At 35.6% G+C, this 24,737-nt stretch overlaps 1 protein-coding gene across 1 annotated transcript in view; it reads left to right on the top strand.

The window, feature by feature from the left end:
- Kcnh5 (potassium voltage-gated channel subfamily H member 5) overlaps window positions 1-24,737 on the top strand; it is a 300,046-nt gene that overhangs the window by 148,163 nt on the left and 127,146 nt on the right. The gene's annotated exons all lie outside the window — the stretch shown is intronic.

Here is a 24,737-nt window from a genome sequence, read left to right as displayed (position 1 = left end):
AGGATTTTTTTTTAAGTTCAAATCTTCTGTGGGAACAAACACAGAATAAACTAATTCTCCAGCAAAAGCTTCTCTTCATCAGAAATGGAAGTTCAGGAGGTTAACTTGCATCTGTGCTTGGTTCTTTCTTCTGTGTCTCTTTTTTTAAAATATAAATTATTTGCATCATTTGTTTGAGGCGCTTCAGGCCTCTTTCATGCTTAAGAGTTACTGGATGTTGAGCCCTCTCCCCAGATGCTCGTGTTGGGAGACTGGGCTCATAATAAAACATAGAGAAGGCAGACCTGATGAGCCCTTGGTGCATAGGCCATTAGTTGAGCTGTATGAGCATCACTGTGTTTGACAGCAGCAGACAGGTGACAGTCACCTTGTGTGGCTTACAGATTCTAAGGGCTGCTATCATTTCTAGCTACTTCTGTACTCTGCCACCTAATCCTCTCATTTGGGGAAAATATTGAGAAGAATTTTTTGGCATTTATGAAAAATGAATACGAAGTTTTATCCTGTTCTTCTCTTCCAAATCTACCCAGAAAAATAAAAAAAAGTGATTTCTTATGTTCCTCCAGACACTAGTTAATGAAATTCCAAGAATTGGATCATTAAGCAATCATCCTTCCTGAATGTAATGTCTGGGATCTAAACAGTCAGTGGATTCATTTTTATTGGATGTCAGAGGATGTGTGACATATTGATATGTGCTTGAATCTGATTTGTGTATTTTCACTTTCAGCTAGAACATGAGTTTGTCTGCCTAATGATTGAAACAATTACTATTACAAGTTGCAAAAGGTACTTTTTTTTACCCATCAAGAGCCACAATTTAAAAATATAAATTGGTAACAATAGAAAGAACTATCCTTCATGCATACTCCACACCTTCAAATTATCACTATTTTGAAACAGTCTTTTCCTTTACAACTTTACAGAAAATCAGTGTTTACACCATGGGAGAGTAACATGCCATGTTAGAAATTTATATTTTCTTTTCCTCCTCCTCATTTTTTCTCTCCATCACCACACCATGATTTCATCTGTCACTACCTCTGTCAGTGAGTAGAATGTATGGTTCTCAAACTTTTCTGTAATATAACTCAAAATCTTGAACTTGTTTATTCAATGTCATTACATAGTAAGCTCTGAGCTGAGTCGAAATTTAAAGAGATATTGTATTTTCCTCTGTGTTAAAAGTATTTATCAAATACATAAATTACAATACTTTTTCTGAAGGTATAAGTACCTGAGAATTTAAACATGCAAACATTAAATCCATTTAATGTCAAAATCCATTTAAAATATGCAAACACTTAGATTGCATGCTATGTTGGATACAGTGTATTGCAGGTAAGCAAATACTTAACGAACTGAATGGAAAATTGTTTGTAAAGTACTTTGTAAAGAATTCAGTTCATAGTATAGGCTCAATCAACATTAGCCATTAATAATTTTTTTTGGCTTAATCTCATTCCCTTTTTTAAATTAGTGCATAATAATTTTATAGAAGAATGGGTTTCATTGTGGCATATAAAATACTTTGATCATTTACATTCTTTCATGACTTCCCTTTTCTCTTTTCTAATAGTTTCCCTTCTATTTTTATGTCTTTTTCTTTCCCTAAATTTCACATGTGAGAGAAAACCTGTGATACTTGTCTTTCTGAATCTGGATTATTTCACTAATGTGATCTACAGTTCCATACATTTTCCTGCCAATGACATGATTTCATTCTTCTTTATGGCTGAAAAATACTTCAGTGTTTTTTTTTTTTTGTGTGTGTGTGAGTGTGTTTATCTCACATTTTCTTTATCCATTCATCCATTGATGGGCATTTACTGCTGTGGTGAGTTGTGTAGTGATGAACATGGGTATGCAGTTATCTCTACAACATCCTGACTTTGATTCCTTCTGGTTCCTTCCAAGAGTGTATCACGGGCGTATGGTAGTTCTATGTTAGTTTCTTGAGGAATCTTCATACTGATTTCCATATAGGCTGTACTCATTTGCACTTTCACCAACAGTGTGTAAGGGTTTCTTGTTCCCTGAATTCTTTCCAGCATTTATTGTCTTTGGTAGTCTTGATGATAGCCATTCTGACTGGAGTGAGATGGAATCTCAATATAATTTTGATTTGCATTTCCCAATGGCTAAAGATATTGACCATTTTTCATGCAATTATTGGTCACTTGTACTTCTTTTGAGACGTGCCTGTTCAGTGTCTGCCTGTTTATTGATTGGGTTTTTTTTTTTTTTTTAATTTTGTTTTGTCTTTGCTGTGTTTTGAGTTCTTTATACATCCTGAATGTTAATCCTCTATTGGAAGAGTGGTTGGCAAAGTTTTTTTTAATTATTTTTCCTCATTCTGTAGGCTGTATCTTTAACTCTCTGGATTTTTTTCCTTTTCTGTGCAAAAGCTTTTTAATTTAATACAATCCCGTTTGTCAATTTTTTCTATTATTTCAGGGGTTTTTTTGCCTGTGCCTCAATCTCAAAGTGTTTCCCCTGTTTTCTTCTAGCAGTTTCAGTGTTTCAGGTCTTCTACTTAAGTCTTTGATCCATTTTGAATTGACTTTTGTACAGGGTGAGAGATAGGGATTTAGACACAATTTTGTATTTCCCTTTGTTTCTTTTATTATTTGGCACAGAAATTTTCAGATATAATGCTTTCATTCTGGATCCTTCCATTTGCCAGAACCAGCTTTAGGGAAAAGGTTGAATTATATATCGAGAATTATTTTGTTTTGTTTAGGTTTTGGTAACACATTAAGATGATCCAAACCAGAAGCATTATGCATGAACTAAGACTGTTTTGCTCATCTCTGTATTGATTGTGGGCCCTACAGCGTCAGGCATACAGGAACAAGCCAATGGATATTTGTTGAGTGAATGAATGGGTGATGAAATTATTTTAAAAATTCATTTTCCCCCCACAAACTGTCACAGACTTGAATGTGCTTACAGGAGGAAGAGGAAGTTCCCATTAAGGGGAAGAAATCCACTATTCAAGAGGGGGAAGGAAGAGAGAGGTGATAGCATATGGCTTCTGTGGAATTTAATGGAATTAAAGCAGTGCAGCAATTAACTGGAGACAACTCTAAACACAAACAGTGACTCAGTTTCAATTTTAAGTTGTTCAAGCAAAGTTGTGCTGAGTCTCCTTCTGACATATGTTGTCAGAGCCAGCTGGAGCCAACCTTTCCTACCACACTACTTGCACAGCTCAACCCTAAGTACCAGTGCTCATCAAAACATATAGCTTGCTCATCCTGTATGTCATGGCAACCCATGTCGTACTTAAAGTGTTCCACTCATTTTAGTTCCTTGTTCCCCGAATCCTTAACACAGGTAATTTGTGGTGGAGTCAGCACTAAAATCCGAATTTCCAACCCAACTTTATTATTTAGATGGATCTCTAAATGAAACCCTGGATGTGAACTTCCTTTGTTTTTCACAAAGGAGAGATTTATGGTCTCATGTTTTGGTGGGGAACCATTTGCACTATCATCATAACATAGCCTGATATGAATTTTATCTATCATTATATTAGAGTCATACCAAATAATTTTAGAAAATACTTATAAATTGCCCCTTTGGAAGCTTTTCTTGGGCCCCTGTCATTGGGTTAGGAGCTCCTCCAGTGAGTTCATATAGCACCATTTAGCAGTTGCAGCATTGAACAGATGTTCATCTGGCTATAATTGGGAATTTTTTCCCTGGGCATGGATATGATCTCATTCACCGTTGTATCTCAGCATCTAACAGAGGCATTAGGACGTGTAAGATGGTCAAAATTGAATACTATCTAACAAGCCAATCAAAAAATCTGAAGATAAGAGCTCACCAGGTTTAACTTTTCATCACCTTCTCCATTTTCTTCATAAATTGGTGTTCAGTTGTAGTGAAAATAGTTTACTCTGAAGTATATATAAAAACAAAGAGCCCTAGTAAGATCTAATGATTAATTAATGGTAATAAAAAAGTTTAAGTGTTTATTAAGAAGTCTCTGGGCTCAGACTACATGGACTTGAATCTTGAGTCTACCACTAACTGGCTGTTTGACTTTGGGGAAGCAACCTAACCTCTGTGTCTTTAGTTTCATTATTTCTAAAAGGGAAATGATAACATCTATCTCAGAGAGTTATCTTAAGGTTAAATGAATTCATAAAGATATGTGATATATGATAATAATTGTATATCATTATTTAATTGTGAGCATAATAGGGACATTTTACAAAATATTTTATTGAAATAGTTTGATTACAGTCATTTTTTTATATTTTCCAAATGATTAAATAAAGTGTTTCCATGCATTATCTTTTTAAAAGATCCTTATTCTCCTGCTTATATTTTAAATCTGGGGGTTAGACAAAGACATAGATTTTTTAAAATAGAGCAAAATCAATTATTCTTTTTAATTAAAAAAAATCAACATAGTTTGAACATCCCTAATCTAAAAATCCAAAATATATAGTGCACCAAAATCTGAAACTTCTTGAGGGCCAACATGATGCCACAATGGAAAATTGTGCAGTTGACCTCATGACACAGTACACAGTCACAGGCACACTAAAGTATTATATAAAATTACCTTTAAAGTTATGCATAAAAGGGGCTGCAGTTGTGGCTCAGTGGTAGAGCGTTTGCCTAGCACATTCGAGGTGCTGGGTTTGATCCTCAGCACCGCATATAAATAAATAAATAAATAAATAAAATAAAGTTATATAACAAAAAGATATGCATAAAATGCAAATGAAACATAAATGAATTTCGTATTAGACTTGGGTCTCCTTCCATGATACATACACACACACACACACATACAAACACACACACACACACATACTGTTGTTCCAAAACCTGGAAAACTTTGAAATCAGAAACACTTCTATTCCCAAGCCTTTTAGATAAGGGACACTGAAAAACTTAACCTATAATTATTCTTAGGTGTGGGACCCACCACCTGTCAGAAGACTTGACTTTGTTCCTCTCCCATGCCATTAGCATACGGCTACTTTGGACACATAAGTTTCCAGTCAGATAAGTCATTACTTCCTACTCTTACATGTAAAAGTTTGATCCTTTGAATGAAGTGACATATATTTATATTGAAAATAAAATATCAAGTTTTGGAAGAAATTATTTATATGCAGGTCTAAGGAGTCAAGTAAAAAAAAATCACCCCATCCTGTGAAATACTTGCAGTGTTTACTGCAGTGTTTACATGTAGATAGATGTGCCAAAGAAACCTTTGAAGGCTGCATTTTAGGTAGCTTGCTCTAAGCAAATGTGCCACTTGGTATATGTTTTGACAAAAAGTTTCAGCATGTTGAAAGTATTTTTAAAAGTATACGATATATGATAAAAATTGTACATCTATCATTATTTAATTTTGAGCATAATAGGGGCATTTTACAAATTACTTTATTGAAATATTTTGATTAAAATGTTGAAAGGACTATAAAGAAAAGAAAATATACTCAAAACACTGAATTTCAGCTACAAAATGTCCATTTTATAGCAGCCATGGTATCAAGTAGCAGTAGCAAGGGACCTAAAAACCATAAATGTTGGGTTTTCATCTCTTGTTAATTACTTACCATAAGGCCTCATGACTTTTGAAATTTATGAATTGCTATGACATTATTGAATGATGGAAACATGTCAGACCCTTTGCTAGAGTCCAAGAGCACTGAGAGGTCCTGATGGGAAGAATGTGGAAGGCTTGGGTAGATTTTCAGCTGAAGCTTAAAGATAGAGTAACCACCAAGTGGCATTGGAGAAAGTGCACTGTAGGCCTAGAGGGACAGGATTCACTCACTCCATTATTCTTTCATTCATCCAGTGTTGATTGTGTTAAGCTCAAGGAATATTATATTGAATGTGACAGGTAACATCTGGATCTCACAGAGCTCTCAATATGGAGAGGGTGTCAGGTGTTACAGACAGCAAGCAGATTCAGAATGCAACATTAGAGGCTGGGGTTGTAGCTCAGTGGTAGAGCACTTGCCTTGCATGCATGAGGCACTGAGTTTGATCCTCAGCACCACATAAAAATACATAAAGGTATTGTGTCCATCTACAACTAAATTTTTTAAAAAACTGCAACATCAGGTAAAAGAAAAAGAAGGCAGGTTAAAAGAAAGGCATAAAGGAGTTCCTGTTTTGGATGGTAACATTTAAGAAACTTGAATGACATCAGGGAGGGAGTCGTGGAAGCATGTTCTAGGAGCAGAAAATGCAGGGACTTCTGAAGCAGGGGTATACTGAGTGGACAAAGCATCTGAGACTCCAGTGTATGGAAAGGTGGAAGAGAGGGTTAGATGAAGACAGGACTGTGTCATGCAGGCTTTGACGGGAACCCCAGGAAGCTTTTCAACAGATCAGTGACATGATATGATTGTATTTTAAAGTAAAGTGCTGGCTGCTGGGTTGAGAATATACTACTGGAGGCTACGATGGAATAAAGAACAAGTTAGGAGGTTACTGAAGAATTTTAGGAAAAAGATAGGTTGGGCAAGGATGGTAGCTGTGGATGTTGTTAGAAGTGGTCATAATTGTGATTTTGGGGGAAAGTAGCCAACAGGAGAATGGGCGTAGTGCACAAGAAGCCAACAGTTCTGTGTTTGTGGAGCTTGAATTTCAGGATGTGAAGTATGAGAAGCTGAAGGTGGAGATCAGACACCACAGAGTGTAGAGTGGTGGTAGGAGCAGATTTACTGCAACCCATCAACATGGTGTGGCAGAAGCTGTTTTTAGCCATTGACTGTTTTGCGTTCTCTTCCCCTTTCCAGCTTCCCTTGTTGTGGGGAGGGCACAAAGATGGGGAGGAAGTGGTCTGCATGCCCATCTAATGCTCGCTCCTTTGGTGATGACCACGGGGAGCACATGATGAGAAGGTCAAGTTGGTGGGAGCAACTTCACCATCAATTGTTAAACCACCGTGTTTTCAGGGTTATTTTGTTCCCCTGGAAAAGCCTAGGTATTGCCCAGTTCTTTCAGTTGGGATGTGACTGTTGACAAGAGCATTCATTAGGAGGTGATGGCAGGAATTCAGCTGAGAGATGGTGAGTGCCCAGACTAATAAAGATTGGGCGGAAACAGATTTCTCATCTCTAAGTGCAAAGGAATGCCGGCACCCATGTTTGTTAGAAGGGTTAAATGGGAATGTGAAAGCTGTGACGTCTGGGAAACTTAGGTGGCATATTTCTTTTTCACAGTATTAATGACAGCTGTCAGCCTCAGTCACCCAACCTCTTCATGTTAATGTTCAGTTTTAACCTACTGTCAGGTTAGGTACTACCTGACAGGAGCCCTGACGATCTTTTTCATCACATACTTATTAGAGTTGACATTCCTGCCACAATGATGTGCCCAGTAGAATGAACCTGATATGGCTTTATTCCACACATGTCAAACCTTGGCTGTAATAATTTATTGAAAAAGGTGAACATTTGGTACCAAGTGTTGTTAGGAAAGAATAAAACCTGGTGATGCAGTAGATAGTAAGAGATTCGGTAAAGTATAATGAGGGATTTTGTTGGGTGCATAGTGTCTCATGGGGTACACAGTCTTAAATATTGAAAAGGTGGAGGCAGTTCGATCCAAACAGGACTCACAGTGTTTCAAGCCTACTAAACCAAAGCCATTTTTTTCTTATCCTAACAGTTTTGTATTGGTTCCATTCATTCTAAGCAATTTCATTTTTGTCTAGCTCTTAATGAATAGGGTGAGGTGGGAAGTTTTAGTGGGCAGCATATTCAGTTTCTTGAAGTCATAGTAAATGTACATTTACATAGTAAATGTAAGTAAAGCAATGTATTCTGCTTTTAAAATTTCCAGATGATGGTGTTCTTATGTCTTCCTCTATATCACATGGATTTGTTCCTCCAATTTGATGATAATATTATGGTCACATGTACTGTAATCTCATGGACATTGCTCCTTAAGATATCAAATCTTGTGTTATACACGGGGTGGAATTTTACCATTAAAATAAATCAGCAAAAATGTCCCATCATATATGGAATAACTTACAGTGCTTGCTTAACAGCAGTTAACTTTACATCAGTTAATTTATTGCTCCAAGTAATGTACAAAATGGTCTTAGGAAATGTACAATTCATAGAAAATTTTCTTGCCTGTAATAAATTTGCACTTTACACAGAGAAGCTAAATGTACACATTGAAGTGATTTTCAAAAGGAATTGGAAGTGATTTTCAAAAAGATAATACACACTGAATATGCAGAATGCCAACATACCATTGATGGTCCTCAGGAAACCAGGTCTGAAGGAGTGTAACTGTGTTCCAGTCTTCTGACCTAAGTCCAGTTATTCTGTCCTGTGGATTCTTCTTTGTGTCTTTTGGTTTGTTTCTGTCTTCATCTGCTCCAATTCAGATTCTCATCATTTCTTTCTTCCTAGAGATGGTGAACAATCTGGTAGCTTATTTATCTGTCTTTAGTCTCTTTCCCATTCATACAATTTGTCTAAAACTGCAAATTGAACTTTTATTTTTCACCCTTTAGTTTTTACCCTTATTCACCACTGACTTAAGATTAAGTTATGGAATGCGACTTTAATACCCCAAAAGCATAGTAACTGAGGAATATAAGTGTCTGAAGACCCAACAAGCCTTGGTGGAAATAGCAACAATGCCTGCTAACTCACGTATACTTCCTATGCCATGTTCTCTGTCACTGCCTGGGTTATTTTTTCGTCAAATTCATGTTGGACCTTACTACCTAGCCCTCCTACTCTAGCTTTTCCTGTAGGTAGGCATAATCTTGTGTTACTTGTTCCTTTTTTTTTTTTTACTTCAATCTATGACACTGGTTGATATAACAATCACCTGCATTTAGATTTACAATAATGGACTCCTCAGTGCCGGACTGTCAGTATCTTGGGATTGTGTCGACAGTCTCTCATATGCCTTAATGCCTGCACCTGCTCCCTCTTGTCTACAGCAGTGATTGTAAAGTAGTTTTCCATGAGATCTGCAAAATGTTTGTAGGTTTCCAATGATCAAAAGGAGTTCCAAGAACAAACAAGTATGAAAAACGGTGTCTTTACTGCAAGTCTTCTTAGAGCTTTTGATATGCTAATATGCATTGTGATATGCTAATGTGAATTGGGACTCTCCAAGAGAGAGAATTAATATGCAATATTAATGAAGCTTATTTGATCCAGAAATTTTTGTTTTCTTTTTTGGAGAAACATCTGTTACCATCACAGAGAATTATAGTGTTCCAATAGATGACAGCAGATTTTGGCTCCTCCATCGTATCAAATTTCTTATATCTTTTCCAATTTTTTTTTGCCTTCTCTTTGCATACTTTTCTCATCTCATATATTTAAAAAAATTCACTGTTCATTTTAAAATCTCAGAGTTTGTAATCTGCATACAGTCACAGCCTAAACAAACAAACAAAACCAAAAGTACATAGTGGTTTTAGATTCTAGAGCCTTGTTTCTATATTTTATGCTCATTCAGAGGTACCTAAAAAGAAATATGGAGAGTAATAATTTTCTAGACCTGAAGATAATGACATGACTCCTTTTAGGCATCGCATCAGGCAGTGTGAGGGATCCATTCATTCAAGGGAAGCGATTGTGTGGGTACTTGTGACATAAGAGATAGTGTATATAAACAGGGAAGCCATTTCAATTCAGGTGTAGGTTAAAATTCTGTGAATGAGTTCTAATGCATAATGATGAGCAGAAGTCCATCGACCTTTTCTCTTGTAATGGGAGAAAGGGCCACCAAAAGAATTGGAATAAGGGTAGAGTGGACTGTGTTATCTTTGGTTTAACCTGGACAGCTCTCCTTATTCCTATTGTCCTAGCATAAAGCTACTATGTGTTGTGGATCTTAAGAGGTGATTAATATTAAGATTACCTTAGAAAAGGGAGGAGACAAGAGCCAGTAAAGGAGTAGTGTGTCCTACAATAAAAGGGTTAGCAGTGTTGTAAAGAAGAGAGATGAAAATTGTTAAGGTCAATGTTAAATTAGCAATGAGGAGACTAAGTCATTTTAATGTAGAACAGTTTCAGTTGGAAAATAAGGTCAGCCCATTTAGCTTTGACCCAATTGACCTTTTCAGAGCATTTTGCCAAGTGTGTTGTTATTTAATGATCAGCTTTCTTATTGGGTTGATATTTTGTTGGATTTCTGATAATCTGTTCAGAACATTTTTTAAGGAGTGTGAGAAAAGTCATAATCATTTAATTTTATAACCAAAATGCTTTAAGTATTGGTTAAGACATAAAAATGGGTATGTAAAATTGCACTTCTGTTTATCTTCTATAACAGCACTCAATGAATGTGTACTAAGTATTATAAAGTTTGTAAATATTTTGACCACATGCATACAATTTAAGACATCTATGCTCACACAAACTAGTTTTACATTTTCCCAAACGACACTGTATTTCATTTATGTTCATTGGCAACTTTTGTTGATAACCCACTTTATTGAGAATTATTGTGGTTATATTTGGTTTTATGAAGGGAATTGATGTCTCAGTGATCAGAGAATAAATTTACTCAGAAATTATTTCCTCTCTCTTGATGAATTGTTTGCTATTCAGTATATGAGTTTTTAATACGTGGTAAGATAATTCATGCACCACATCAGGCAGCTGGAGAGACACAGTTGTATTCATATTCTGTTATATAGTCAGGAAAAGCTTCACATCTCTTTTTTATAGCAAGGCTAAATTAACTTTTATTTGTTCCCTGGGAAGAATGTGACTTGATTGGTAAAGAAGTTAAGGATGTAGTTTTCTTCTTTCCAGGGGCTCAGAGTCTAGATAGGGAACTGATAAATTAATTTTTTAAGAAAATATGAAGTACTGAGTTTGATAGAAACTTCCCATTGCCTTAATTTTATAGGCAATGAGGATACACTTAAAGCATTTTTTAAAGAGGAAAACAAAATTACAGAAACTATTGTTTTAGAAAACTTGGGGTCCTTGACATATTGAATACACATTCATTCAGTGCTTTCTGTGGGTAAAGGCAGTGCTAGGCATTATGGATAGAAATGGGCCATTTTACGTACTCTTTTATTTTTTCACTAATACTTGAAGCAATTTGGTTATAAAAATTATGACCATGAATTTCCTCAGACTTCTTAAAAATGTTCTGAACAATGTATTATGTGTAGACTGTATTGTAATGACCTGGAGGCAGAGAACAGTTAGGAAGATGTTATGGTAACCTGGCCATAGGATAAGAAGATTAAATTATGGAATGTTAATAGAAAGGAGAAAGTAGGGTCCTGAGTATAAAAGGTATTTTTGAAGAAGAAAAACTCTTTTAATAGTTGGTTTTACAAGGAAGATCATATGGAAAGAGGAGCCGGAATGGACCCGAGGAGAGTGGCCATGTATTGAACCAGAAGGTCTGTCTGATAAGCTGACTCAGTTTCACCTTTGAAAGACTTAATTTGTTCTGCAGTCGACCATGCAGAGGGGTTGTAATTTACACACACAGAGGAAATGTTCACAGAATGAAATTTACAATGGTTCAACTATCTTCTCAGCTCCAAAATGAAAACCTGCACTCCAGCTGTCCAAAGAGATGTTCATCTGGTTAGAAAAACTTGATTTTTAGTGTAATTTCCAGGGTAGAAGTGAAGTGGGGAGGTGGGACTGAGTAGCAATAATGTAATGGGTCTCTGGACCTGGAGTTATTCTTTTCAGTGCTTTAAAGAAGGTGTTTGAAGCCTGTTGGTAAGACATGTTCATACTGTTTCTGAGTTCCATAGACTGGCTCTAGTATTTAAGAAAATGAAGGGAGGAACCCAGTGAAGGTGGAATCAGCCTTCACAAAGTGTTGGCAGAACATCTAAACTGGATTTGGATGGAAGGCAATGGATGCACCAATGATTTATATGACACAAAATTTGAGGGTTGTGATAGGGACACTATAAATGTTGGATTTGCACTGTTCATATTCCCTGGGTTCTTTGCCTTCCAAGATTCACTAATTGGAATTTCCATTCCATCACTAAGTATATGTCCAATTTTCTTGAATTTTGAATTCTTTCAAAATAAAGATCAACATCTGATTAGTATTGTCTGTTATAATCAATAAACTTTCTTAGCACAAGCAAAGTAAACTGAAAATTTCCTTTTGTATTGCAGAGGTATTAGTGCATTTTCTTTTGCATGAAATGGTTGCTTTGGGTAATGTGGTAACTGTTAACAGTTTTGCACATCATTTTTATTGGTGCATTATAATTATACTTAACAGTGAGGTTCATTGTAATATATTGCACATAACATAATTTGATCAGTTTCATCCCCTAGTACCTCTCCTTTTCCTTTACTCTTCTCTTTCCCCAATCCTGCCCCTCTACTGTACTGGTCTCCCTTCTATTTTCATGAGGTTCCTTTCCCCCCCTCTGTTTTCTCTTTAGTGTCCACACATGAGAATAAACACACCCTTGACTTTCTGAGTCTATTTTGCTCAACATGATGATTTCCAGTTGTATCTATTTTCCTACATATGACATAATTATGTTCTTCTTTATGGCTGAATAAAACTCCACTGTGTATATTTGCCACATTTTCTATATCCATTCATCCCTTGATGGAAACCTAGGCTGGTTTCATAGTTTGGCTATTGTGAATTGTGCTGCTCTATCTAAATAATAGATTTAAAATCTCCTTGTCTATATCACATCCCAGCTTAGAGAGGGGCCCAGAACATCCACTGGTTCATATGTTTTAAAGGCTGTGTACAGTTTCCACTTGGTCTGTATTCTACTCTCTGGCAGTACTTAATTCTTTGAGATCTGCTGTTCGTGCTTAAGAACTTTTGTCTATACCAATGATTTCAAAGCAACCAATAAGGGCTACAAGAGATCTTCTGCAGGACAGAATATTATTTGCAAAATCAATCTTAAAGCTGATATGAGTTTTAGGTTGTATAGTTGTTGAAATTGACTTGGGTCAGGTTCATTTCCTAAATTTCTTCCTTTATATTTTTATGGGAGATAAAATATTAATTTAGGTAGGTCATATGGATGTGAAAAGACAATGCACATAGGTTTGTAATAAGCACTAACTAAAGGTTTGCTATCACAATTATTAATATCAGGTTTCTTAATGTACTTCTGTTAATGTGTCACCTAGGAATTGAAATAATTACTCTTTAAAGAAATTTATAGCTTCAGACTTTCTAAACATATATATAAATAACTTATTTTTGTTAATAAAAGTGGTGCATGTTTATTTGCAAAAAAAAAACTACAGAAATTTTCTGCAGTTTAAGAAGGAAGGGAATGGAAGGTAGGAAGAAGGGAGGGGAAATACTGGGGACTGAATAGAATGAATTATATTCCATGCTTTTATAATTATGTCAGAATATATTCTATTGTCATGTATAACTAAAAAGAACCAATAAAAATTAAAATTTAAAAACCCCACAAATCTTATTGTCCAAAGACAATAACTGTTAACATTTTACAAATGTCCCTGTAGTTATTTTTTTGTATTCCCCAAAATCAGTCTCCCCTATACATTTACAGACACATATAAAATGTTGTGCACAACTTTTTTCTAACAAAAATGTGCCATTGTTTTTCCTTATTTATGACCAGAGATCCCCATGATCATCTTAAAGTCTATTTTTCCATTTTATTACTGTGCTCCCATTTGTATCCCCAATTTTATTTTGGAACTTTTTACTTTTTTTCTTCAAACTGTGAAAAACATATGAGTGAACATCTTTGTGTACTCATTTTATAATTCATTTGAAAGAAATGGAATAATTGGGCCAAATGGTATACCTACTTGAACTTTTAATCTATGCTTGGTACAGGCATTTTTTTCTTGATTAATTTGTGATGAATTTTTATCTACACCATTATAATAGGAATTGCTATTATTTTAATTTTTTTTTTTTATAAATGATCAAGACTTAACAACTGGTGTCCTTGGGTTCTCATATTCTTGGAATAGATTAGTAGATAGTTGTCACCCAAGCTATAGTGTTTGTAATTTTATTCTTCTTAATGTCTTTGTTTCTTTGGACTTTCCATCTCTTCAGATTGGCATGTTATAATACTTTAATTGTGTTCTCATATTTGAGCTGGGATGGTTCTTGTGCACTTGCTCTTTGCTACACAGGAGTATTTTAAGTTTAATTCAACTTCTGTCTTTCATGCGTCAAGAAATTATGTGTGTAGGACTATGATATTGATTGAGTTTAAAAGATATTTGCTTTCAAGAACGTTAGTATGTGTACAGCAAGATATGTTAATACATATACAGGGTCACATTAACAGAAGTGCATTAAGAAACCTGATATTAATAATTGTGATAGCAAACCTTAGTGCTTATTATAAACCTATGTGCATTGTCTTTTCACATCCATATGACCTCCCTAAATTACTATTTTATCCCCCATAAAAATATAAAGGAAAAAATTCAGGAAATTAACCTGACCCAAGTCACATATAATGTAAAGAAGATCTATGTTTAATTTTTTGAATAAACTCCATACTGGTTTTCATAAGTAGCAATACCAGTTGACATTCCCACCAATAGTCTGAAGGTTCCTTTCAGCACTTGCTGTCTTGTATCTTTTTTTGTGAGTTGATAACCTCATTGTGGTTTTGATTTGCGTTTCCTTGATGATTAATGATGTTGAACATTTTTTAAGACCCATATGGCTATTTGTATGTCTGCTTTTTAAGAAATGTCTACTTAGTTCTATTGCCCATTTTTAAATTGAATTATTCATTTTTTTGCTATTTTGTCTTTTTTAGTTCCTTATCTATTCTGTATGTTAATCCCTTGTCAGTTGATTAGTTTGCAAATACTTTCTCCCATTCTGTGGGTTATTTGTTCACTCTGTTGATCATGTCCTTTGCTGTGCAGAAGCTTTTTAGTTTGCTGTAATCCCATTTATCTACTTTTGCTTTTGTTTCCTGTGTTTTGGAGCCATGTCAGAAAATTCTTTCCTGCTGGGCACAGTGGAGCATGTCTGTAATACCAGCTTGGGAGGCTGAGGCAGGAGGATTGTAAATTCAAAGCCAGCCTTAGCAACTTAATGAGGCCCTAAACAGCTCAGTGAGACCCTGTCTCTAAATAAAATACAAAATAGAACTAGGGATGTGTCTTAGTGGTTGAGTGGCCCTCAGTTCAATTCCCAGTACACACACACAAAAAAAATTATTTCCTATTCTAATATCCTGAAGCATATCCCCATGTTTTCTAGTTTCACAGTTTCAGGTCTTGCATTTAAATTCCATGTAATCCATAAATCCCACTATCGGGTATATATCCAAAAGAGATGAAATCAATATGTCAGAGGGACATATGTGAACTCTCGTGTTTATGGAAGCAATATGCACAATGGCCAAGAAATGGAACCAACCTAAGTGTCTAAGTGTCTATCAACTGATGAATGGATAAAGAAAATGCAGGACATATGTATATGTTGTGTGTGTGTGTGTGTGTCTATTTATACACACAATACTATTTGGCCATAAAAAGAGCAAAATCTTCTCATTTGTGACTATATGGATAGAATTGGAAGACATTATGCTGAGTAAAATAACAGGACAACTTACACTTCTTCAGGGTTGATGGTCGTGGGGCAACATCCCAAGAGAGTGGAGACAACTCTGTATCAAAATGTTGGATTAGTGAAGTAGCAAAGTTTTTGCCATTGTAGTTTTCTTACTTTGTTTTGAACATTTTTTAAAAATAAGACTCAATATAAGAATTTATAAATATTTAAAGGATACAACTCATGTCATTATCATCAATCATCAGATGAGACCATAACTGCACTATTGCGTGTGTGTGTGTGTGTATGTGTGTGTATGATAGAATAGGAAATGTTCCTTTTTTTAACTTAACAGAGGAAAATAACTACAAACAAAATAGAAGTGCCAAAAGCACATGCCATCAGTTATATAAATTGTAAAATATATTATACTTATTTCTTGAATATATTAAAATAGCACATTTAGAAATAGACAAGAAAGGCAAACGAAATATCCTCAGTTGCCAAAACAAACAAACCGTTATGGTTTGGATGTGATGTGAGGTGTTCCCCAAAAGTTCACGAGTGAGACAATGTGAGAGGGTTCCGAGGGGAAAAGACTTGGTTATGAGAGCCTCAACCCAATCAGTGAGTTAATCATCGATGGGATTAACTGAGTAGTAATTGAAGGCAGGTGTGGCTGAAGGAGGGGAGGCCTGGGGGCGTGGCTTTGGGATATATATTTGTATCTGGCTAGTGGAGCCTCTCTCTCTCTGCTCTCTGATCACACTCTTCTACCATGATATTCAGCCTTAACTTGAGCCCCGAGGAATGGAGCCTGATGTCTGTGGATTGAGACCGCTGAAACCTTGAGCTCTCAAATAAACTTTCCCTCCTCTACAGTTGTTCTGTTTGGATCCTTTTTGTTACAGCAGTGAAAAAGCTGACTCAAACACAAACAAACAACAACAAAAACCTGATGTCTTTTCCAAGTTGGTGTTCTGCTCTTTTTTTGACATAAAGTTGTGTTGACCCTTGTCCACTTCTGCATCACTTCATGCAAACCTATTTTATTTTCCTTTAGTTATTTATACTCAGCTGAAGTTTTAGTCTTTTTTGTAACTATGATTTTTGAAAACTGTCAAAAATAAAAATATCTCTTTGTCCTTTTGGCAATCTCTGAGTGTACACTGACAGTGGTCTCCTGCTCTGCTCCTTTTTTAAAAAATGTGTTTCTTTTAGTTCTAGATGGACATAATAACTCTATTTTGTTTATTTAGTTTTATGTGGTGCTGAGGATTGAACCCAGTGCCTCACATATGCTAGGTGAGTGCTCTACCACTGAGCCACAATCCCAGCCCCCTGCTCTGTACTTTCTCGAGACCTACTTCTTGGTGTAGATGGCCATGTGCTTACTTGAAATGGTGCTTCTGGGTGCCTATGGCAGCTCAGCCCCCTCCAGAGTAATTATTTGTGGGTATGTCTAGGTTAGTCTTTGCATTAGCTGGGCAACAGCACCTACTCATATAGCGGTGAGTGTGATGGTATAAGCAATGGAGTGGGCCCTGCCAGAAGGGAGCAGAGGGTAGTGAGAGGCACACAAGAGGAGGGGAAGGGATGGATGCTAAGGTGGAACCAAAGATAACACAGTTTAAATCTCTGATAGTCTCAGGTTGCCTGACAGTTGACACATTGGGGACTGTTGTGTAACCCGTGAGAAATGAGTCTGAAATAATGAGAACAGTATTTGTTGAGTGTCTCATCTCAGAGGCATTGTTCTGTATGGTCTGACTTGTTTTTATCAAAGGTACAAAAACTTTCATAGCTGTGTAAGCAGGAATCTGTACACTAATTTTATTAGAAATCTAAATGAATTGTGCTAGATTAGAGAGAATTAAAAAAAACAGGATTTACTTGGCATGAAAGAAATAACTATCATAGAAGGATAAAGTGGAGATCAAGCTATTTTGAGATGTGTTTTGCTCAGACTGGTCTGGAACCCCTGGGTTTGAGTGATCCTCCCACTTCAGCCTCCCCACCTAATGCTAGGCAGGCACATGTCACCTTGCCCAAGTTAGCTTGATGTTTTAATTTTTTGTTTTTACTTTTAATTTCCTAGAATTCTTTTGAATTCATGATCTTCCAAATCTTTCCATTCAACCCCTTCTTATCCTTTCTTTAATCTGTGATGTAACATTAGTAATTCATTGCTGACTCCATGATTATCTTCCTAAAACTAAATCAGCCTTTAGGGTATGTAGGAAACAATATCAATTAACATTGCCATGTAATTGTTGAGACTATTTTGAGGAACCTAGTTGATGTTATAATCATGATATTAGCTCTAAGCTGGGTGAAATATGTCCAACATTATGCTAAAATTTAGTGACTTCTAAAAATGGTCCCTTCCGTGTCCCAGCACCTCACAAGTTGACAGTTAATTCAAATAGTAATTCAATGCAATCATTGTGTTACCTAAAATTCCTCTTTCAAAATTTTAGCATCCCTGAGAGGGATAATATAATTAGCAGTTTTTAGTATTTAAGACTTAACATGTAGAAACCAGACTCATTTCTAACAGTATAACTGGCATAGTGCGGATACTGGGTAGAGTAGGGTTACAGATTAAATGAAGATAAGAAAAAGTGTGCCTTAATATATTGGTCATGGGGTAGGCCTAGATTCAAGGGGAAGGGATATAGATTGTGACTGTCAATGGAAGAGGTGTATGAGAATTTTTAGATATCTTTAACCTACAATAATTATCTTCAAAATAATTCCTTTGTGATGAATGAGAAAAATATAAGAAAAATATAAAAATATAATTGCAAAAGAGCATCCAGGGAAACCAGGAGCTGTTAGAAGTGGAGGAGAGTGACTTGAAACTGGAGGTTCTTCACTTTGTTTTAAGGCCAACTGGAGCCATTTCAAATGTTTTACCAAGCTGTGTGCTGCACAGATAATCACGTATTGATGCAACATTTTCCTTTCACATCTTAAATATCATTACTAAAGGTGGACATTAGTGAATATCAAAATAGAGGAAGATGATGGTTGGACCACTTATGTGGCCCTATGGGTTATCAGTAATGCAGTCCCATATCAATATTTTAGACTGTGCAAGCCAAGGCCAATGGTCACCTGCCAAGACATACACAATGAAGATAATTAGGAAAAATTTATGTTGGATATTATTATTAAATAGGCGCAAAATTTAAAGAAGAAGGATTGTTATTAAGGAGGTGAATGGATCTAGTGAGCAAACAAAATGAAATGACAGAAGAACATAATATCTTCAGAGAGCCAGATATTATTATTCTATCTACCACGATGAACAACTCACATAAGTGGAAACTGTTACAATTAATTACCTGAACATAGATTGTTGTTTGCTCTGTGAATTCTTTAAGCCTGAGAAATAAACCGCAGTTCAGTTATGGGCTTGACAGGGCTCTAATTTTTTTTTGTGTGAATTTTTGTAAACAGTGTAAAAGAAAATATTAGCTTTCTTTCAAAGAATGTGACTTGAGATCATTAAAGACTAGCACTTTTCTTTAGGAAATAGTAGATACTCTTTGAAGTTGAGGATTGTTTGTCTTTTTTTTTTAATCATTATATGTCCCTGAGGTTCCTATGGTGACTGGCATATATAAATATTCAATGAATATTTACAGAATTGAATAGTTCTTGAACAAATATTGATATTTATCATTAGTTATAACAGCATTGCTCAATCTTTTAACTTGTATCTTTTTAAAAACATTTAACATTCATTTATGACTTTAATTTTTATATTTTAAAAACAATAGGTATTTCACCACCTTGCTTTCCCAAGTCCTCTACCCAACTGAGAATCACTCTACTTTATTAGGGCTTAAGTTATTATAGTTGCATAATTAATAAAACTTAGTGGCTTGAAAACCCTACCATTTATTACATATATGCATCTGCAATTTATAAAAGACTAGAAAGACTTGAATTATTTCTAGGTTATGTGGTATCAACTGGGATGACTTGAATGGGCCAGGAAAATCTACTCTTTTTTTGACTTAGCCAAATAACGTAAGCTGATGCTGTCAAACTGTGTGCTGTACATATAATCGCAAATTGATGGAATATTTTCTTTCATATTTTACATGTCATTATTAAATATCATGAATACAGATAGAGAGAAAAGTGATGGTTGAACTTCCTACATAGTCTTAAATGTCATCAGAAGTGTATGCTCATACCAATATTCAAATTGCTCAGCCGCCAATCAGGATTTAGCTGGGAGTTCAATAAAAACTATTGGCCAGAGGCCTTTATTCCTTTCCATGAGGGCATATGTAGAAGAATACCAGGGCTTCCTCACAACATGGAAACTAGGTTTTAATAAGGTGTTCGAACTAGGTGTTCAAATGATGAGAAACTGGAAGTCTCTAGTTTCTTAAGGCCTGAGCCTGTATACTGGTACATAATCATGGTTACTATATCTCATTGGTTCAACAATCATGGGGTAGGCCCAGATTCAAGGGGAAGGGATGTAGATTGTGCCTGTCAATGGAAAAGATGACTGAGAATTTTTAGGCATCTTTAACCTACCATAATTATCTTTAAAATAATTCCTTTGTGGTGAGTGAGAAAAATATGAGTTTTTGGACAAGAGATTTTACTGGTATGTACTCCAGGACTACTAAAACTATAAATATGAAAAGCTTATGAAATCATCATTTTTAAGTCCAAAAGATTGCAAAAAAGCTTATAAAAAGAGGCTTATGAAATTGTCACAAATCTTCCTAATTATTAATATGATATATGTGAATTGGCTGTGTACATTATTTCCATTCAAAGGTTAAATAATGTAACAGGTCTCTATAAAATTTACCAACCCAAAATCATAGTCATTTATGTTTGATAAATAACAATGGACCTTCTAATTTATTTATTGTCTTACTATGGCGAGGTCATGTATTACTTTAGTTTCTAAATATTTTATTACTGCACCAGCTTTAATAATGTATATTCCTTCTGTATTTTTGAATCCCCAATAGTGAAATTTTTATATAAAAGAAGAATGTTTCTGAAAAACTGTTTCTTAGTTTGGGGTATGTAAGCTTACTTGAAAAATATTTGAACAACTACTGTGTTGCAGGAACTACTGTATTTTGGGAACATATAGTAATGAGCAATAGAAGTAACTCCACACCTACCTTCCTGGAATTTACATTCCTACTAGGGAAGATGGATAACAAAGAAATAAATATGTAATGTAAATTAAAGTAATGTTAAAATAAACAAGCTCTAATAAGAGGATGTGGAGTGTGATATTGACAGAAGGGAATGTTTAGACCCTGTGGTCAGGGGAACCATCTAAGAGGAGTTGGGTTTTGAGCAGAGATCTGAATGATGAGAGGAAATAGACCATATAAGCAGCATATATTTTTGAGTGCATATTTACTGTACTCAGAAAGATAAAACATCAAGAAATTTGTCAATCACATACTTTTCTATTGATTTTTAGTCATTCAGTCACTCTGTGTCTTACTTGGGGGAATTTAATCCATTTAAATTTAACATAATTATTGGTAAGTAAGGTCTTACTACTGACATTTTATAACCCAGTTTATAGTTTTTTTTTTTTTTTAGTTTCTTTCTTCCTCTTTTATAGTCTTCCTTTGTAGTTAAGTGATTTTTCTCTGGGTAGTGTGTTTTGATTCCTTGTTTACTATTTTTGGTCTGCTATAGGTTTCTGCTTTGTTGTTACCATAGGCTTACAAAAAAAAATCTCTTTTATTTGTAACAAGACATTTTGAAATGATAACAACTTATTCATTGATCATAAAGATAAGAAAAAAATAGAAAAGGTACTGAAGAACCTGTACACGTACACTTCATTTTCCCCACATTTTGAACTTTTGATCTTCTGTTTTGCATCTTTCTATGTGGCTTCTTAACATATTAATGTCATTATTTTTAATTGTTTTGTTTTCAGTCTTTGTACTAAAGATCAAGAAGGTTTATATAGCGTGCTTACAATATTAGGTAATTCTGAATCTGCCTTTATAGTGAGTTTTATACCTTTCCTTTGTCATACCTTGAGGGACACATCTTGCAGTGATAATCTCTCAGCTTATTTGTCTGGAAATATCTTTATCTCTGTTTTCTATCTGAATCAAACAGTATTTGTTGGCATGTTTCTTTTCCCCCTCAGCATGTGAAAATTCCATCCTATTACCTTCTGCCCTGTATGAAGTCTATTGTTAGGCAGTTGGAACACTCTTCTGCGTATTTTTTTCTGGTCTTCTTTCTGCTTGGAGAATCCTCTGTTTGTATGTTACCTTTGAAAGCTTGGTTATAATATGTCTTGGGACAGACTTGAGTGAGTTGAATCTGATGGTGACCTTTGACCTTCATATACCTATGTATTTGTATCTTTTTCAGATTTTGGAAGTCTTCTGTTATTATCTCTTTCAATAAGCTTTATACCCCTTTGCATTTTTTAAGTACCTTTTGAACCTTAGTAACCCAAATATCTGTTCTTTTAAGGTTATGATGTTCCTGCAATCTTTCTTAATTCCACTTCATTCTTCTTTTTCTCCTCCAACAGTATATCTGTGTATTTCAAATTTAGTGGTTTTTTTCTTGAGCTTACCGATTCATCTGTTTGATCTATTAATCACATTTTTTATTTCAATTAGTTCACTTTTCTGCTCAAGGAAATGTTTTTCTGGATTTACTTGAAATTCATTGAGTTTCTTTAAAATATCTATTTTAAATTCTCTGAGAGTTCATACACATCAGTTGCTTTATGGTCAGTTATTGGCACCTTGTTTTGTCTGTTAAGCATGGTCATAGTTCTCTGGGAATTCTTGATGCTTGTTGGCAGACAAGGATGTTGCAATTAGAAGGGTTGGTTAGGTATTTATTCTAGTCTTCATTAACTGGCTTTGTTTGTGCTTGTCTTTATAGAAATTCTAAGCAGGCTGCTTATTTGAGCCTGTGATTATTTACTCGCTTCCAGCATCAATGTCCTAGGTTTCCCAGAAGTCCATAGTTGACACATTGTCACTGTGTCAGCACTAAAGGCACTTCAGGCCCAAGTTGATCACATTCACTATTGTGTTGCTCAGAATGGACTGAACGAATGTCTAAATAGGGTAGTTCATTCCTGCAAGTCTCTCCCTAGAGCCAAAGTGAGCCCAGACACTCTATTCACTGTCATTGGCCTGTGGTTAGATACCACAGTTTCTGCCTGATACTGGGCTTCACTATGCAGGAAATGGCTATAGGCCCCTTTGCCACTTGGTAATTACTTACTTCTTCTTCCCCAAACAGATAAGGCTAAGTTGTGCTGCTTGGGATTGAGTGAGGAATGGAGTAGGCGGTCCTGTAGTCATTGATGTCGCCATGCTTGTGTTAAACCTGGAGTCTATAGGACCAGTGCAGCAGAGGATCCAGGGCCATGCTGCTTTGCCCTGTGTGTCACTGCAGCGTATTAGTGGCTCGAGGCTACTGCAATCAGCCAGTGATGATGTTGGCCACAATACATGTCCCATCATGGCCTGAGGTCTCTCACACTAGGACAAACTCAGAGGCTTTGTCTATAGGTATTTTCCTGAGTCTGGGGATGGTTGGAGTCTGCCCACCACTTGGATTTCACCAGCTGGGCATGAGTTCTAAGACAAAACCTTTTTCTTACTTCCCTGTCTTACCCTATAAGAGGGGGAGTATTTCTCCCATACAGTGCTGCCCGAAGCTGAGGGAGGATGGTAGAAACAGTCCTTTGCTTCCAGACTAACCTAGGTCCAGAGGCTGTGTCTGTGAGCACTGGCCAGGGGCCAAGGGCCCTGGGGCTCTGAAGAGCTAGATTTCACATTGGCAATTCTAGTACTGGATTCAAAACCCAAGGCTTAAATGTAATTTCTTCCCCTTCCCTCAACTGGAGGAGTGTCTTTCCACATAGTCTCTCTCTCCACTGCTTGAAGATGGAGGAGGGGAGTCCCTGAAAATTTTTCCTTTCTGCATTCTTCAATGCTTCTTTTCCTATTATTATACTAAATCCAGGGCTTGCAATTTCTTACCTGGTTTCGCTAGTTCTTGCAAAGGTAGTTTTGTGTGTGGATAGCTTCAAAGTGATGCTTCTCTGGGAGATGTTATTCTGTTATCATCATGCTCCTCTTTAGTATGGACATTTGTTAAACTAGAAGGCAGTAGTAAGGTATGTGTTGATATAGCACCCTGCAAACATCTTGGGGTTCTTAACAAGTAAAATATATCAAAATAGGTAGTTATGTGATATTAGCCATTTATAATAATGGGGCACTATTACAAAAAATGATGTTTTGTAATAGTGCCCCATTATAATTAAAGCATTATTTCATTAACCCCTAAAGTATTCATTATTTTAAAAACATAAACTCTCCTTCTTTTTCTCTTTTCTGTAAACTTGAAATTCCATTTTTGTTAGATGGTTCTTCTATCATTTAGTTGTTCCCATTGCTTCTGTTCATCTTTAGTCTTTATTACTAGCAACAATGGTAGAATAGTGATGTTAGTTCTGTGATTAATTTTTTAAAATTTTTAAATATGAATATTCAAAGATTTAAAGATGCAGTTGAGAAATTTCAGCTGCATTTCTACTCAGTTTTAGAAATATATCATCTATCTTAAAAGTTGTCCTGTACTGGAATCAAAACTCCTACCTTTCTGCAGGAAAACAGACTAAATGTTTATAAAATAATAACTTTCATTTGTGAAATTAAAATCTGTTATACTCTGAGGAGAACAACTGTTGTTGAAGACCCAAATGATATATCCAAAATAGTGTATTAAGGATCATAAGTTGCTTTGCTTTCTTGATTTTCTACTAGTTTCATTGAATGGGATTTGGTTCATGAAGTTAGAAAATGAAACTTTATTTTTCCCCACACTCTGTTTAGAGGAGTTGTTTTCAAATGATTAGACAATGCAGGATATAAATGATCACCACCTGATATTCTGCTTTATTACACAAAGCCTGTGGTTACTAAACACTGTGTTACTGACTATTAGGTGGATAAAGTACTGTCCCCTTTTCGAAAGAGCTTCCTGGTAATGATCTCTTGCATCTAAAGTCAGAGACTGGAGGTGTGTTCTCTTCTGGCTAAACTCAAGTACTTTTAAAATTTTTACAGTTCTAAAACAGCAAGTCATTATTCATAGCCTGACCAGATTTGAAGAAAGCAGATTTGGTAAATTAAGGATTTAGAAGGGGGCAG

This window comes from Marmota marmota, unplaced genomic scaffold, assembly GCF_001458135.2.
Source record: "Marmota marmota marmota unplaced genomic scaffold, marMar, whole genome shotgun sequence".
In the NCBI taxonomy this organism is placed as follows: domain Eukaryota; kingdom Metazoa; phylum Chordata; class Mammalia; order Rodentia; family Sciuridae; genus Marmota; species Marmota marmota.
The sequence above is the reverse complement of the archived record's forward strand: the minus strand, read 5'-3'. Positions and strand labels throughout refer to the sequence as shown.